This window comes from Choloepus didactylus, chromosome 3 (assembly GCF_015220235.1).
Source record: "Choloepus didactylus isolate mChoDid1 chromosome 3, mChoDid1.pri, whole genome shotgun sequence".
NCBI lineage: Eukaryota > Metazoa > Chordata > Mammalia > Pilosa > Megalonychidae > Choloepus > Choloepus didactylus.
In genome coordinates, this window is record NC_051309.1 from 197481419 (window position 1) to 197488898 (window position 7480).

Sequence of the window (7480 nt, forward strand, 5' to 3'; positions counted from 1 at the left end):
TCCAGATGTGAAGGTGTAAATTGGGGGTTGATAAAAGTTTAATGAGTTTGACACTAAAGATTGCATATATAATATATGCAAATATAAAATAAGTTTTCCTTGAAAAGAAATATATTTTATATATGCACATATACATATGTGGTAGATATATAAAAAGTATTATTTTCTATTAAGAAAACTATATAAGCATGTGTTTTCTTTAACAGATTCAAAGCTGGATGAGCACTTATTGGGATAACTCCTAATTTACAGATAACAGGCTTGCAAATTATAAATTGTATTGAAAGTTACATAAAATTTTTATTTTTTTAATTAGAGAAGTTATAGGTTTACAGAAAAGTCATGTATAAAATACAGCATTCCTGTATACCCCCCTATTGTTGACACTTTGCATTAGTGAGGTTTCTTACAATTAATGAAAGAATATTAAAAAAGTTCTATTAACTATAGTCCATACTTTACATTAGGTGCATTTTTTCCTATATACCACCCTATTATTAATACCTTGTATTAGTAGCACTCATTTATTATAATTCATGAAAGAACATTCTCATACTTGTAATATTATGCCCAAACCATCTTCCACAATAGGGTTCACTGTGTTATACAGGCCCATGTTTTATCTTCCAACCTTCATTCTAGTAATATATACGACCCAAAACATCCCATCAACAACACTCACATATATAATTCAGCACTTTTAATTATACTCTACAACAATGTGCTACCATAACCACCATTCATTTCCAAACCTTTACAATCCACCTAAATAGAAATTCTATACAAATTAAGCATCAGCTCCCATTGTCTACCCGAAATCTAGCCCCTAGTAACCTAGATTCTAGATTCTGACTCTATGGGTTTACTTATTATAATTAGTTCATATCAGTAAGATCATACACTATTTGTCCTTTTGTGTCTGGCTTATTTCACTCAACATAACGTCCTCAAGGATCATCGTGTTATCTCATACTTTAGGACTTCATTCCTTTCTTACAGCTGAATAATATTCCATCATATGTATGAACCACATATTTTTTATCCATTCATCAGTTGATGGACACTTGGGTTGCTTCCATCTTTTGGCAATTGTGAATAATGCCGCTATGAGCATCAGTGTACGAATATCTGTCCAAGCTCTTCCTTTCAATTCTTGTGGGAATATACCTAGGTGCAGGATTGCCAGGTCATATGGTAATTCTATGCTCTGCTTCCTGAGGAATTGCCAAACTGTCTTCCACAGTGGCTGCACCACTTTATATTCCCATCAACAATGAATGAGTGTTCCTAATTCTCCACATCTTCTCCAACACCTGTAATTTTCAGTTTTGTTAATCGTGGTTGTTCTAGTTTGCTAACGCTACTGAAATGCAAAACACCAGAAATGGATTGGCTTTTATAAAGGGGGTTTATTTGGTTACAGAGTTACAGTCTTCAGGCCACAGAGTGTCCAAGGTAAGTCATCAACAATCCGGTACCTTCACTGGAGGATGGCCAATGGCATCTGGAAAACCTCTGTTAGCTGGGAAGGCACGTGGCTGGTATCTGCTCCAAGTTCTGGTTTCAAAATGGCTTTCTCCCAGGACGTTCCTCTGTAGGCTGCTATTCCTCAAAAATATCACTCTTAGTTGCTCTTGGGGTGTTTGTCCTCTCTTAGCTTCTCCGGAGCAAGAGTCTGCTTTCAATGGCCGTCTTCAAACTGTCCATCATCTGCAGCTCCTGTGCTTTCTTCAAAGTGTCCCTCTTGGCTGTAGCTCCTCTTCAAAACATCACTCACAGCTGCATTGCGTTCCCTCTGCCTGTCAGCTCATTTATATGGCTCCACTGATCAAGGCCCACCCTGAATGGGTGGAGCCACGTCTCCATGGAAATATCTAATCAGAGTTGTCACCTTCAGTTGGGTGGGGCACATTCCATGGAAACACTCAAAGAATTCCAATCTAATCAGCTCTAAAATGTCTGCCCCACAAGAGTGCATCAAAGATAATGGCGTTTGAGGGACATAACACATTCAAACTGGCACAGTGGTCATTCTAGTGGGTGCGAAATGATATCTCATTGTGCTTTTGATTTGCATTTCCCTGATAGCTAGTGATGTTGAGCATCTTTTCATGTGCTTTTTAGCCTTTTGTATAACCTCTTTGGAGAAATGACTATTCAAGTCTTTTGCCCATTTTTTAACTGTAGTATTTGTCTTTTTAGTGTTGAGTTGTAGGATGTCTTTTTATATTCTAGATATCAAAACCTTATCAGATATGTGGTTTCCAAACATTTTCTCCTATTGAGTAAGTTGTCTTTCCACTTTCATGACAAAGTCCTTTGATGTGCAAAATCATTTAATTTTGAGGAGGTTCCATTTATCTTTTTTTTCTTTCATGGCTTGTGCTTTGAGTGTAGACTCTAAGAAAGAATTGCTTAAAACAAGATCCTGAAGATGCTTCACTATATTTTCTTCTAGGAGTTTTATAGTCCTGGCTCCTAAATTTATGTTTTTGATACATTTTGAGTTAATTTTTGTATATAGTGTGAGATAGGAATCTTTTTTCATTCTTTTGCATATGAATATCCAGTTTTCCCAACACCATTTGTTGAAGAGACTATTCTTTCCCACTTGAGTGAACTTGGCAGCCTTGTCAAAAATCAATTGGCCATAGATGTGAGGGTCTATTTCTGGGCTCTCAATTCAATTCCATTGGTCAACATATCTATCCTTGTGCAAGTGCCATGCTGTTTTGACCACTGTAGCTTTGTAATAAGCTTTAAATTTAATGTGTGAGTCCTCCAACTTTGTTGTTCTTTCTCAAAATGTTTTTGGCTATTTGGGACCCCTTATCCTTCCAAATAAATTTGATAATTGGCTTTCCCATTTCTTCATAGTAGGCTATTAGAATTTTGATTGGGATTGCATTTAATCTGTAAATCATTTTGGATAGAATTGATATTTTAATGATATTTAGTCTTCCAGTCCATGAATACGGAATGTGCTTCCGTTTACTTCAGTCTTCTTTAATTTCTTTTCACAATGTTTTGTAGCTTTCTGTGTATAAGTACAAGCCTTTTACATCTGTGGTTCAATTTATTCCTAGATATTTGATTCTTTTAATTGCTATTTAAATGGAATTCTTTCCTTGATTTCTCACTCAGCATGTTCATTACTAGCGTGTAGAAACACTACCGATTTTTGTGTGTTGATCTTTTACCCTGCCACTTTGCTGAATTCATTTATTAGTTCCAGGAACTTTGGTGTGGCTTTTTCAGGACTCTCAATATGTAAGATCATATCATCTGCAGATAGAGAAAATTTTACTTCTTCATTTCCAACTTGAGTACCTTTTATTTCTTTCTCTTGCCTAATTGCTCTGGCTAAAACTTCCAGTACAATGTTGAATAACAGGGGTAATAGTGGGCATCCTGTCTCCTTTCATATCTTAGAAGGAAAGCTTTCAGTCTTTAACATTGAGTGTGATATTAGCTGTGGGTTTTTCGTATATGGCTTTTATCATGTTGAGGAAATTTCCTTCTTTTCCTATTTTTCTAAGTGTTTTTATCAAGAAAGTATGCAGAATTTTGTCACTGCCTTTTCTTCATCAATTGAGATAGCCATGTGGTTTTCTCCCCTTCATTTTGTTGATGTGGTATATCACATTAATTGATTTTCTTATGTTGAATAACCCTTGCCTACCTTATTGAGGATACTTTGTATGTTATGAATTACTCTTCTCTTCCTGTTTTCAGAATTGTCTCTTTATTTTTAACATTTGACATTCTGATTAGTGTGTGTCCTAGAGTAGGCCTATTAGGATTTATTCTGTTTGGAGTACTTTGCACTTTTTGGACATGTGCATTTATGTCTTTCATAAGACTTGGGAAATTTTTGGCCATTATTTCCTCAAATATTCTTTCTGCACCTTTTCCCTTATCTTCTCCTTCTGAGACATCCATTATGCATATGTTTGTTTGCTTCAGGCTGTCATTAAAATCCCTGAGACACTGCTCAATTTTTTTCCTATTATTTTCTCTATCTGTTCTTCTGACTTATGATTTTGATTATTCTGTCTTCTAGTTCACAAGATTCTTTCTTCTGCCTGATCAATTCTGCTGTTGTATTTTTAATCTCTACTATTATTCCTTTCATCCCCATAATTTCTATTATGTTTCTTTTTATGTTTTCAAATTCATATTTATGTTCACATATTGTCTTATTAATATCATTTATCTTTTTGTGCATATCTTCCATCATCTCTTTGAATTGATTTAGGAGACTTGTTTGAACACCTTTGATTAGTTTTTCCAAATTCTGAGTCTCCTCTGAAGTTTTAATTTGTTCTCTTGACTGAGCCATATCTTGTTTCTTAGTATGGGTTGTACTTTTTTTTAATGTCTAGGTATCTGATTATCTCGATGAGTTAACTCTGAAGCTCAATTTCTAGAGTTTTATTGTTGATTGGCTTTGGGTTAAGGTTCTTCTTGGGTACTTAGTTTAAATTATTCTAGACTTTTAGAATAGCCCATGTTTAATATTCAGATTTTCTCAGCTCTTCTTCATCTGATTCTTGCCCTGGATATGCAGTGTAATTTTTTAAATTGTACTTTTTGTGCAACTGTTTCACCTCTGAGAGAGAGCTCCCTTTCCTCTCTTCCTTCTCCAGGAATCTTGATCTGTTCTGTTTGTTTTTGTGAAGATTTTTCTCCCAGTTCCTAGGATCTTAAAAATTCCCTCATAGATCTTACATCATTTGGGAGTGTCATAACATTGACATGAAAAATAAATAGGTATATCTGGAAATATACCATCCTCCAGTGTTCTAAGCAGCAGGGTTTTTCCTTTTATTCACTAAATCTCTTGGAATTCTTTTTCAGGGGATGTCTTTTGTCTCCATGTTAATAACATCCTACATAAAATTTATGTAACATACACAAAGGAAATTATGCTGAGTATGTGTGTATGTGCATATATATGATTTTATTTTTGAATCAGTAATACATGAACACAGTCCAAAAGTCCCTGTCTTCAGAAGCAATCTTTATTACCAGTTTCCTTTGTATTTACATTTCTATTACTCAAGATACAATCATTGGGTGCTTATGTTATTTCAAATGTTGTCCTAGAAGCTGAAAATAGAAAAATTACAAGACTAGCCACCCTGTCCTTGTATTACTCACAAACAGGTGTTAGAAAGTTAAATAAATAAAATAATTATGGTCCAGTCATTCATTCAGTCATCACTTTGGGGTGTCCTTTGTGTACCAGGATCAAAATAACAAGTGCAATAGTTTAGATATTAGCTAGGTGCTGTAGGAGTAGCAAGATCTTACACTAATTAAGATGTAGGTTTTTACCAAGCAAGAGAATGGAGGAGAGAGAGAATTCTAGGTTAGGACAATATCTGAGAGACTTTGATAACAGTATAATTCCAGAGAATATCTAGTATCCATTTTCCAAGCAAATCTTTCAGGCTAGCCAGACAAATTTTTGTTTTCTCTCAATCACTTCTTGGTGAGGAATGGGTCTAGTTTGATTCCTTTTCCTTCTTATCACTTTTCTGATCCATAATGTCATTTGGATGGAAACTCCTTTATCTAGTCCAACACTCTCATTATATTGATGAGAAGACTGTGCTCCAGAAAAGTAAAAGATTTGCCCATGGTCACCCTTAGTTTTTAGTTTAATAATCTACAACTCGTGAGAACAGTACAGTTGGCTTTATATTCAGTGACAGTTTTTTCCTTATTATACAAATATACACAGAGAGAGACAAATACACCTTTCTCTTCTTTAATCTTGGTTCCTTCCTCTAAAGGGAGGTTCAGGCTCTGAATGAGAAGACAAGGAACTGAGCAGTGGCAAGTGGCAACTAGTAGCAAGATTTTCAGTCTAGTCAGAATTGAAAATAGACAAATCTGTTTTGTGTATTACACTCTCACCTCCCTTCCCAAACTCTCCTACTTTGTTGTCTCTTCTATCATTATTATCCTCTTTAGCTCCTACAACAATAATTGATTCATTCAACAAATATTTATTGTATAACTGCTTTCTGTCAGCCTCCATTCTGGATGTTTGGGATACATGAGAGAACAAAGCAAAATCTCTGTCCTCATAGACCTTACATCATTGGGGGGGGGGGGGGTGTCATAAAATAGATATATAAAATAAATAGGTATATTATCTAAAATGTTTATAAAGTAGTAAGTGTGACTGTATATATATATAATGGAGTAGGATAAGTAGGATCAGGAGTATCAGGGACTGGGGAAAAAGTTGTTTGAAATGTTAAATAGAGTAATCAAATTAGGCCTGATTGTGAAAAGGAAATTTGAATTAAAACTTCAAGGAAATGATAAAAAGAATTGAGGGAAGCGGATACATGGTCTGGTGCCAAGCATGGCTGGTGTGTTCAAGGAACTGCAGGAGGCCAGGGTGCCTAAAGTGGAATGAACAAAAAGGAGGGCTCTAGGAGATAAAATCAAAGAGGTAACAGGAGATCTGCTCATGCAGGTCTTTGTAAGTCATTAGGGATTATTAACGGCTTTTGCTCCAAGTGACATATAGAAACATTGCATGATTTTGAGCAAAGGTGTGTCATGATCTGATTTACATTTTAAAGGGGTTGCTCCGGCTGCTGGTTTGAGAATAGAAAGTTAAGGCAACAAGTGTAGATACATAGAATAAGTAGGAAACCTTTGTAATAATCTAGGCAAAAGATGATCAGAGCTCAGTGTATTAGCTAATGAAGTGGTAAGAATAGGTGAGATTCTGAATGTATTTTTAAGGTAGAGGTAAAAGTATTTGCCAGTGGGTTAGAGGAGGTGACTGAAAGACAAGAGAGAAGTCACTTATGACTACCCAGGGCTTCAATCATAGCAATTGAAAGGCTTGGCATTTTCATTCACTGAGATGGAAAAGAGTATGGGAGGAGTAGGTTTTAGAGGGGAAGGTTAGGAGTTCTATTTTGCACGTGTTTATTTGAAAGTACCTAATTAGAAAACCAAGAAGAAATGTCTACTAGATAACTGCATATGTGAATCTGAAGTTACAAAGAGAGTGTGTGATCTGAACTAGAAATATAACTGTGAGAGATGCGAACATATAATGGTACTTAAAGCCATGAAAATGGGGAGATCATGAAGGGAGTGAGTTTAGAAAAAGAAGAAATGGAGCAAGGACGGCAACCTGGGACCCTCCAACATTAAGAAGAATTAGGGAAGAGCCTGAAAAGGAGTGGCCAGTGAAGTAGGGCAAGCCAAGTGAAGAAAATTGAATAAAGAAAGAGGAATAATTAACTGTGTCAAATGCTGCTGATGTGTCAAATCAAGTAAAATGAAGACTGAGCACTGAACTTGGGATTTAGTAACATGGAGATCTTTGGCTACCCTGACAAGAGTGATTTCTGTGCAATGGTGGGGATGGAAGCCTGATTGGATTTAAGAGAGAATGGGAATAGAAAATTTGGAGACTTAAAGTATAGCCAACTCTTTCAAG